This window comes from Urocampus carinirostris, chromosome 4, assembly GCF_059441175.1.
Source record: "Urocampus carinirostris isolate Australia breed hairy pipefish chromosome 4, RoL_Ucar_1.0, whole genome shotgun sequence".
NCBI lineage: Eukaryota > Metazoa > Chordata > Actinopteri > Syngnathiformes > Syngnathidae > Urocampus > Urocampus carinirostris.
In genome coordinates this window covers 5765038-5776383 of record NC_142352.1, presented here as the reverse complement: position 1 = coordinate 5776383, position 11346 = coordinate 5765038, and the positions used below count along the sequence as shown (strand labels likewise).

At 42.3% G+C, this 11346-nt stretch overlaps 1 long non-coding RNA gene across 1 annotated transcript; it reads left to right on the top strand.

Annotated features, from left to right (window-relative positions):
- The first annotated feature begins 266 nt into the window (after window positions 1–266).
- Window positions 267–1724, top strand: LOC148366707 (uncharacterized). Its single transcript, XR_015850181.1, has 2 exons — window positions 267–502; window positions 1258–1724. It is a non-coding gene; the product is annotated as an uncharacterized LOC148366707 (long non-coding RNA).
- The last annotated feature ends 9622 nt before the right edge of the window (window positions 1725–11346 follow it).

Sequence of the window (11346 nt, the reverse complement as noted above, 5' to 3'; positions counted from 1 at the left end):
CAGGAGAGAAAGCTTACCACGTGTTGTGAGTCATCATTGTATTCATATTTAGTTTATTTTGTCCTTTATTAGCAAATTTGGTATTGGAGTCATCCAAAAGTAATTGAAAGTAATCAAGTTAAAGTAACCCTACCCAACCCTGTCCATACATACAATGTATGCATGTTATTGAAGGATACATAAAATGATACGGGGTTGACAGATTTTGAGGTTTGTCCCCACAGCTCCATGAAAGTGCTTCTCTCTCCAAGGCAGCCATGGCTGCGTCCCATTCTTCGCACTTCCACTCGCTATGTGCCCTAGTCACTCGGTTTGCGCGTTCACGTGAAAATGGGGTGTGTCCCGATACTCTCAAGACCGAGGCAGAAGTGCCCTCAAACCATGTCGTAACCACTTCAAGACCGAGGGGGCTCCCTACCTCACTTGGCGGCGAAGTGACTACCCAGAAGGCTTTGCGAATTCTCAATATCAACAAACATGCCCGGAAAGGAACCGCACAAATGTAAGTAGTTTTCCACAACCACGCATGTATTTGCAACAAAATGTATTGAGATATCTTAGTTAGACGTAAATGCAATAGAAAATCGTATTTTCGCGTTAAAACATGAACATTGCAAAATCGCTACTTTACGAAGTGCACAAATCTACCAAGGGAGCTGCCAAAAAATAATCTTCACGCTACAAACTCTAAAGTAGGATAACTGTGCAGAAAATCACGGTTCAGCCCATCCCTGTTTGTATCTTAAACGAGTCGTGCTATTACATCTACATGGCCAGTCGCTAAAGGAGCATAGTCAGAATAACGTTCTGGACATACGCGCTTGTTTACTGCACACAATTTCGGGTGTCGTGTTTTATTTACAATATGATTATTTCATGTGAGATCAGAATGCATTAGTTTTCATCATGCATTATGAGTAATGTCTCCGAATTTCACGTGGAAATACAGTTGAAACAAATTACTATCACACAGTCCACTGCCTTCTCTGTAAACACATATTAAGTAAACTAATTACCTTCTCAAAATGTTGTCGAAATGTGGAGACAATTCTAAAGCATATGTGATGCTGGCCAATAGAAGGCTCTTACAGCCATAAGAATAACATGTCAATTTTGTGTATCTGTTCACTATCAAATAATTATCCAGAACACATCCTATAATTTCTCACATCAACTTGTTGAGCATCCTATACACAGTTGTTTTTGTGCAATACACAAGCATTAAGTAATTCTTGTTTTTTTCCACCCAACCTAAAGGCCAATGTAGAACGTCCCGTGGAAGAGCTGGCCACCATCACAGCTACCACGCCATCCACACCAACGGGCACGTCGTTGGCATCTTCTAATCCGGCGCCAAACCCCAAATCACCCAGAAGAAAAAGGAAGCACGATACACTCCTTGACTTTTTGAAAGCGGAGTCTGCCGGAGTGAGGAAAAGGCTCGAGGAAACTGTGGCCAAAACTGAGCGGTTCCCGTCCTTTTTGGGAAGCTCGTGGACAAATTTCCAGAACAGTGACATCCCTGCAATGTTTCCCTTTGTTTTATAAAAGGAAAATATTTTATTTTATTAAGAACTCAATGAACTTCCAGTTTGTGTTTTCCAGCTTTATGGAAGTATTGGTATATTTTTGTTACAATTTGTGACATATTATTTATTTACTATTATGTATTTCGGCCCAATGTGATTTTGTTTTTCTGAAAGTAAACTATTATTTAAACTGGAGTGATTTGTAGTTGTTTTCTGTCCAACAGTCACATAGTTCACACACAGTAGCTCACATCATTATGAAAAAAACCACCAAGGTGTTACTCAAAATAAAGATGTTTATTGAATAGTAATGCAGAAAAGCACGGAATGCAAATGTGGGTCTGACTTCCAAAGCCCAAAACATGGCTTTTGGGCAATTTATTCCATATTAACTGTGGACAATTCTTCGTACGGTGGACCTGGGAACCCTGAAGACCCGTGACACCACACGGTAGGACAGACCGTGGGCCAGCCAGTACACGTAGATCAGGACCTCCAGCCATGGCCCTGTTCCCTCTTTAGCAGCTCCTGCAGGGCCCACATGACCTTTTTGCTCAACCTTAAGTCCTGAATGAGTTTTGACTTCACATCGAACCATAAGCACAGGATGGGAACATTCCTGTCCAACCTGTCCACACTTATGGGACAGCCACTCTGGAACACAATAGATAACAAACAATTTAGACATAAATGTGGGCATAGATGATGTAAGCATCATGAAAAAATGTTGAAATGACCTTTTTTATATCCAATGACAACTCTTTTGAATTAAATTCCTTATGAACTAAGGTTTTTGGGTCGTACAGGGAAGTTTGGTGACGATATTATGTCAGCTTAAGGGTCAGGTGGACTGTTCTTGTGTTTGTTTACTTTTCATCATGTCACACACTAAAGACCCCTACTATATGTCATAAAATGGCATTAAGATACTAATAAGTAGATTGCCATTTATGTCTACACAAACATAAGGTATTATGTGAACGTGCATTGTATGTTAACTTTTTACTGTATTTGACCGAACGGGTCATTTTTTTTAATGAGTGTACGTACCTTGTAAAGATGAATCAGCACTACATAGCGCCGAAGCTGTCTTCAGTATAGCACATTTCTCCTCCGTTGATTGGAGACACGGAAAAGATGATGAGCTTTCAGGCAATCGGTAATAACACTGCTGTAGCGGGCATTTTTAACGTTGCACGAACTCTCCAACTGACACACCACAGGTTGAGACTCGAGTTGTTTACATGTGACGTAGACCAATACGTCACTGAGGTCTACAGCCAATTAATATTACCGCCATCTCCTGGACAGGGGTGGAACCTTGCAAGTCTTGTCCAAACCATCTCCACTTTGCACTCCACCGGCGGAGGGCACTCCTCTATCGAGGGACCTCACTGGAGGGTCCTCAGGGCCGAGTGAGAGAAATGGGATTGGGCCATAGCCTAGGACATCAAATGAGTGAGTTTTTTTTTTTTTCTTTTCTCCGGCGTTCATTGACCGAGGCGCCAAACAGTGTTCCTTCTAAGCTGCGCGCGTGCGCAATTGGGCACTGCTCGCACATTCTCTGCGCACAAGAAAATCTAGCCAGCGCACAAAAATGAGGGCTCAAATTACTAATTAAGAAGCGACTTAAGTCAAAGTTACAGTGCATGAAGGTAAAAATACACGGATTCCCCCGACGTTGTGTCCTAAATGCGGTATTTTGAAGTCGAGTCGAAGTAGAAAGAAGTTGGGTAAAGTTAGAGTTCGTCGAGAACCGGCTTCTTCGGCTCGGCTCACCAAAAGGAACCGGCTCTTACGTGTCCTAAACGGCTCTTCAGGTTGTTTTTGCTTCTTTAATCCCAACAGACCAAATATTATGTAAGATTGTGCACAAAATGACTTAAAAGAAGGGGGGAATAGAACAAAAAAGAAAAAAAAATACCAAAATGAAAAAGTAGTGAAAAGCTGAGAAAAAAAGAAACAAAAAGAAGAGAAAAAAAGAAGGAAACATTTAGAAAAAAGCCAGAAAGAAAAAGAAACGTAGAAAAAAGTAAAAGGAATTTAAAAAAGATAGAAAAAAAAGACAACTTTGTGTTGCATTCAAATAATTACAAATTATATCAAGTGAATCTTGTTGCCAACATTGTACTTCCACTAAAAAAAGATTAAGTACAGTTCTGTATCTTGCAACCGACTGAATAAGCCCCCTAAAATGTTAATATTATGCGACAAAATGTCTCATCTCATCTCATTAGCCGTACCGCTTATCCTCATTAGGGTCGCGGGGGGGCTGGAGCCCATCCCAGCCATCTCCGGGCAGTGGGCAGGGGACACCCTGAACTGGTTGCCAGCCAATTGCAGGGCACACAGGGACAGACAACTCATTTGCACATTCACACCTATGGACAATTTGGACCGGCCAATTCACCTGAAATGCATGTTTTTGGAATGTGGGAGGAAACCGGAGTGCCCGGAGGAAACCCACGCAAGCACGGGGAGAACATACAAACTCCGCACAGGAAGTCTGGAGCTGGATTTGAACCCACGACAGGTTCCCATGACATGAACTGTGCCGCACAAGCGCTAACCACTGCGCCGCCGTGCTGCCCGCGACAAAATGTATCAGGAAAAAAAAAAATGGATATCTTGTGAAAGAATTGTAAGAAGAAACGACGTAGGCCATACAACCTTTGCGGTAGTACATGAGTCAATTCATTCAAAAGAGAAAAATCATTTTTCATTGCCGGAAACTCAGCAAAAATGTTACTTGATGTCAAGTTTTGGACATGTTTGATCATGAATTATCTTGCCACACTTGGGATTATGGTTGCTCACTGTTGTTTCAAGCGTTGCTCACAGACTTTGCGTGAACGCTCAGACCCGTAAGGAAAATTACAGGGAACATTGGCGCCAAACCTTTCCTTCCAAAAGGAAAGATCAGCATCAACAAGGGGCTTTTAAGTGGATTATGACATTGCTGCTGAGCCACTCCACTGGTCATCGAGTTGATCGAGCCTCAACGCCGGAGCCGCGGGGCTTTCTCGACGTCGGCCTATTTGTGCCTGCAATTACACGTTGCAGTAAAAGCCCAGGCCTCGGACTCATCCGGTAAATAATAGCAGCAAGTGCTCTATTGTCACGGCAAAGACGACATTTAGAATAATAACTCAGCTCCATACTGTAGAAGTTGGCCATAATTGCTCTCAAGGGGGATGCTGGCCCGTACGGTAAAATACTGTAAAAGCAGCTACTGACTAAAATCAAAACGAGGCGGCATTCATCACACGTGCTGGACCGTAATTAGTCGTGAGCAAGGGTGAGTGTACTCGATGACATCACATGCAGGCAGCAGCATGTAGGTCTTACGGTTTGTAGCGAAGTTATATACTATTTCATGCACTGTTTCATTTTACGTAAAGTCAAATATACTTGTTCTAAAATCTGACTTCAGTGTTTGAGGGCAAACGATGAGAGGTTTGTCGTGAACCGCACTTTGCCTTGGAATGTGCCTTTTCTTCCTTTCTGATTGTTCAGATAAAAATGATATAATCACCTCACCTGGGGGAAGGGCGATGACCTATCACCCTTCTCCCACTGCTTAACTATCATTAACACGGCGTGGACCAATCAGCCAGAGGCTTGATCATGGGGTGTGGAAAGTCCATCCCATGTGGCATAAAAGGGGCATCTTGGACAACCCCCCTCGTCTCCTGCACACGATTGTAATTGGCACAGGGACCTGATTTCTTCAACTATGTGTTTCGGCTAAATAAATTATTATGTGGACTATATGCGGCGCTCGGCTCAATAATTTCCCTGACTTTAGAAAATACTCCAACTGGAAGGAATTAGACATGACACGTGAAGTGTATTAGGAGTCGGATTGCAATTTAGTAAATGTTAAAACCTTATAGTAGCTACAACAAGGAAGGTTCCATACAAGAACAATCTTTCTGTTTTATTTCACAACTGTATTAAGGATACTCTGTCCGTGGACATTGTGGAAAACTGTCAGGTTCAACCCAACACTTGTAACAAAAACCCGTATACAAAAAAGGCACAGAGAATTGTGTATGGTTTACTTGCAAGGGAAGCGAACGAAAAACTGTTTTTGGTTACAGTTCCTCCAACTCCAAAGCAGCCTTCCCTCACCTTGCCTTTTATTCAGAAAAGGAACGCCCTGGTTACAAGGTGGTTTCGACTGCTAAACAGAAGAATGCATTTGAAGGTTAAATGTTCCAGTTTAAAAACAGTTCTTGCACAACAACTTGTTATTTGAAATGTGACTGATTAACTCTCTTCCAATATACTCAGGAAAAGATCCTTGGCCTTCAGGTCAAATCTGCAACTGATTCACACCATTTATTCTCTCTTGCCAGGGTGTAGTGGAATTGCTCAGAGAATATCCTATTTTTGTAAGCACAATATCTCATAGGCAAACATATAACAGACATAAATTATCGAAAAGTTGAATAACTTATATACATTATTCCAACGAAAACTGTATTTCTCTTTTGGTCGGCAACCAAAAAAAGCAATGTTGGACAAAACATCATGTCTATTTGAAGAAATTAGAACTGTTCGTACCTTTTCACTGAGGGCCTAATGACTGTTTTGTCGGAATTGTGTGCTTCAACTTACAAAACCTGCATGGGTTAAGTCTACGATCGTGGCTTTTCCTTGTTGTTTCGCCATGTATGTCACAGTTGGTAAGTCTGTCCGTTTAGCTGCCCATTAGTATCAGGGCTCCAAGTGCTTTTGCTGTTTTGTTTGCTACACGTTGGCACTCGTTAGCTGTTCACAGTGTGTTGTTTGGCTGGCTATCCTAGCATTAGCGGTGGTGTTGCCATGTCCCTTGGTTTATTTCTTGCTGGTTTCACATTTATCGCCGTATCCATTGCCTTTTTGTTGTTGGTTCCTGGTAAGCCTGGCTGCACCTACTAAAATTATGCCTAAATAAACTCGTTACATCTTTGACTAATTTGCATATAAAACAATATGGCAACTGGCTGGCAAGGGTACTGGTGTTCCTCCATGACATCACAGCTCAGGATGACATAGACAATATATGCTGTCTTCAAAGTACATTATCTTGGAAAATAATTGGAAAATACTGATGACATTAGAGGGAAGATCATAAGCCTAAATTGGCAATCATCACGTTCGGGTTCAGGCCAGGCTTCTTTCTCGATGAGGTTTCTTTTGTAACTATCCACCCGCGATTGTTTTTTGTTTCCTTTTCTTTGAGTTTTGTGGTCCTTCAATATCCCCGCAGAGGATTTAGTCCCCCTCTTGCACAGCACAGTCGAAGTTGCTATGCCCAGAGCGCTAGTTGGGTTAAGTGGGCTTGGTGGTGTATGTGGCAAGCCACTTTACGGCACAAGAATAGAATATACCTTTATTATGATAGTTCCAAAATGTGTTGAACAGATTGCGACAACGAAATTGGACGTGGCACTTCAGTTACACATTTTACTTTGAGGATTAAAAAAACAAAAAAAGATAATTTACACAAGAAAGTCTGGGCATGTAGAGGCAGAAGATATTTACATAAAGTGGATTTTAGAATTTAGTGGAGAAGCTCGGGATTGAACCCAGAACCTTACACAAGCAAAGCATACGCTCTACCACTGATCTACAACCCCAGAAAATTCATCATCAACCAATGGCATGACACTGGGCGGGGTGCCTGCTGCCGCACGAAAGGGGGGATAAATGCATCGTGCGGATCCGCCAGCACTTGACACAGAGAAAAAGAAACAAAGAACAATGATGGGTGGATGTTTTTTTTTTTCCAGTCAAGAAGAGAGAAGCCTGCGCTCTCACAGATAAAATATAAACACCCGGGTTTTCTTCAGGCTCGGTTCCTTAAAAAAAATGATTAGTCGGGGTCGGCGGCTTTAACACCGGGCTGGATTTTTAAGGCCCAATCTTCCACCCATCATCCATCCACTATCTGCACCGCTTATCCTCAGTAGGGTCGCGGGGGTGCTGGAGCCCTTCCCAGCTATCTTCGGGCAGTGGGCAGGGGACACCCTCAACTGGTTGCCAGCCAATCACAGGGCACACAGGGACAGACAATTGATTCGCTCATTCACACCTAGGGACAATTTGGACCATCCAATCCACCTGAAATGCATGTCTTTGGAATGTGGGAGGAAACCGGAGCGCCCTGAGGAAACCCACGCAAGCACGGGGAGAACATGCAAACTGCACACAGGAGCTTCGATCTGATGACCTCAGAACTGTGTTGCACACGCGCTAACCACTGCTCCACCGTTCTGCCCAAGCCCAATCTTACCTCTAAATAAAATACATATCGTTTTTATACAAAAAAACAGTATTTTTTCACATTTTGCATGCTTAAAAATTTTATGAATGCAGTTATAAACCTCTATTTCATTTCTACTCTTAAATACTCACAAAATAATCATAAAATGCTACGTGCCCATCACATTAAACATTAATATTAAATCACACACAGGCCCATAGAGTGATCTCAGGTGCGGTTGCCTAATGCTTCCACAAAGACTTCTTGATTATCATTCAAATGAGCTCAGGAAGAGAGTCTGGCGTCCAGGGCACGGCCGTGTCGGCAAAGCACTTCCTGTTTGCCGTTAAGTCGCACGGCGGGGCTGCACCAACGAGATAACAACGATCACAAAGCGCGCTTGAAGATAAAAAATAAATAAATGAAAAGGCATAGGGAGACCCCCTGAAGCTGCAGCCTGATGTGCCATCCATCGCTAATACCCCTGGGAACGCTGCTTCTCAAAAGTCAAGAGAATTTGTGCATTTCTCAGGCCAGGTTTTATATCTTCTTCATGGTACCCGAAAGTGCGTTAAAGCTTTTATGACGAGGATTTGGAAATATTCTATGCTACGTGATAATGTCAGCTTGCTTCCCGGTGATGACTTCATACGAAGATTAAAGCGTCAATGTTACGTCTGAATTCGTTAAGGTTTGAAACCGTAATTTCAAGCTCTAAATGGGACTTGGCACCGTACTTTGAATTTCCGGCTTGAGTACTTAAATCTTACTAAAATTTTTCAAAAATAATGTTTTGGATTTGATCATCTTTCATGGTAAAAAAAAAATCAAAACTAATTAAGAAGCGACTCAAGTCAAAGTTACAGTGCATGAAGGTAAAAATACACGGATTCCCCCGACGTTGTGTCCTAAATGCGGTATTTTGAAGTCGAGTCGAAGTAGAAAGAAGTTGGGTAAAGTTAGAGTTTGTCGAGAACCGGCTTCTTCGGCTAGGCTCACCAAAAGCTAAACGGCTCTTCAGGTTGTTTTTGCTTCTTTAATCCCAACATGACCAAATATTATGTAAAATTATGCACAAAATGACTTAAAAGAAGGGGGGAATAGAACAAAAAAAAAAAATACCAAAATGCAAAAGTAGTGAAAAGCTGAGAAAAAAAGAAACAAAAAGAAGAGAAAAAAAGAAGGAAAAATTTAGAAAAAAGCCAGAAAGAAAAAGAAACGTGGAAAAAAAGTAAAAGGAATTTAAAAAAGATAGAAAAAAAACACAACTTTGTGTTGCATTCAAACAATTACAAATTATATCAAGTGAATCTTGTTGCCAACATTGTACTTCCACTAAAAAAAGATTAAGTACAGTTCTGTATCAATCCTACTCCAGTACACATTTTTATTTGGACTATATTCCAAGTGTAGGTGTGTTTAAAGATCAAAATAATAACTATATAACACATAAAACCCGGTTGGCTGTTAGGAAATAAATATTAAAATGTGCCGTTTACCAAATCGTTCGAATTAGTTATCTGACTCCATTAACCAAACACAACCTACATTCACCTAACAATGCGTGCTGGTTTCTTGATGGAAAAGATGGACAAGAGACCGGCATTTTCACACGGCGGCAGATTTAATTTCTTAAACAATTTAACTAAGTGAACTCCATCGAATATGGCCGAATTAGCCGAATTAGTGTCGCTCGAGTCTCTGTCCAGCCTCCTCTCTCGATCTTCTGCTTCTCTTCTCGACCCACGTTTTTTCCGCAAGCTAGTGTGCCGGATCCTCCCATGGGCGTGCCAGGAAAGCCCCCAGGTGGGCCCCACCATCTCGGAGAAGAACGCAGCGATGTCTCTAATTAACCAAAACAACACAGAGCGTTTCTACGTCATCAGGGCCTTGTTCTCAAAACATCGCCTGCCGTCCCCCATCAGAGTCCTGTTATCAAAATTCCCCAGCCAAAACATTCCCCATTTGGAACAGCGTAACCTGAAGCCCACTCAGTGAAAATATTAATTGCACTCAATAAATGTAACTTGTATTCAATCGTATAAAATCCCTTATAGTCAAATGTATAAAATCCTTCAGGGCGGATCCTCCCCGTTGAATGATTTAATCCGGGACGCCATTCATTTCTGAGGATGTTATTAAAAGATGCAAGTCTTTATGTAATTTCTGTCAAAAGTTATGCTTTTCTTTAACAAATGCAGAACAAGTGCACCCTCCGGCCTTAGAGGGCAGTGTTGAGTTTATATAGCATAGTGAGTTGATTCAGGTTTAAAACCGCATTCTGTCAATTGTTAAAACAAACTGGACGCGGGAAGTAAGTCGCTCTCCTACTCAGATTGTGATCCGAACACGGAAGTGGATCTTCCGTAGTGAGCGATGGCGGTGTCAGGGACATAAAAAACTAGTCGGTAGCCGGGACCGGGAGAGCAAAATCGGGGTCAGAAACGAGTCATAAGCCAGAACGGGAGAGTAGACATAGTCGGGGACAAAAAGAGGTCGTAAGCCGGGACGGGAGAGCAGACGTGGTCAGGATCAAAACAGGTCGTAGCCGGAGACAGACGGGAACAAAAAACGGGGTGTCAGGGTCGAAAAAAGGCTAGCCTTGTATACACAGATGTTCGCAGACGGACTGACCACAGGGGATTGACAGGACAGGGTTCAAATTGTGACAGGGAGCAAATCAGAACCTGCGGCGGTTGGCGTCAAATGAGCGGGCACAGGTGAATCGCATCGGTAATCATGACCACTATTGCATGGAAACATGTTTTAAATGACTATTTACAATTAGCTATTGTTTTGACTAAGTCATTGTGTGGTGTGGTATCAATACTAAATTATTGGTGATTTCAAAAATAAGACTGATTAAGTGCACACTTTGTTTTCGAACAGTTAAAGGCGTTTTTTGTTAGTCATGCCAGTTTTGCTCAAGGTTATCAACGCAGTATGTGTTTGCAGTGTACAGTGTATATACCGCTTTTTCACAAAGGACCTCCAAAGCACTTTACAATGCAATTCACACTTCACACATTCAAACACAATCAAAACAATGGCGGAGTGAGCCATGCAAGGCACCTACCTCTTTATTAGGGACATTAGGGGTTCAGTGTTCTCCCAAAGAAACATTGAGATCTGACTTGGGGGAGCCGGGAATTAGACCTGCAACCTCTTTGGTCTCAAGACCTCCTGAGCTACTTCTGCCAAACATGTCAGGACCAGAACAGGAAACAAGAAGCAGAATCCACTCCCGTAACGGTACTCACAGTTTATTGGGGAGAAGAGAAAGGAGCGCACACTCGATCCGGACATCGTTGGTCACGGGGAGTAGATTGCTCGAAACACGGAAGTGGTCAAAATCAAACGGATCGTGGCGAGAGCAAAACAGGAGCAAAAACACAGGGAAAAAAAAAACGAGATTCACAGGACTTGGCAAAACAAGAGCAAAAACACAGGGAAAGCGGAGATCCACAGGGCTTGGCAAAACAAGAGCAAAAACATAGGAAAAATGGAGATTCTCAGGGCTTGACGTGTCAAAACAGAGTTTAGCAGACATCAGGCGACTCACAG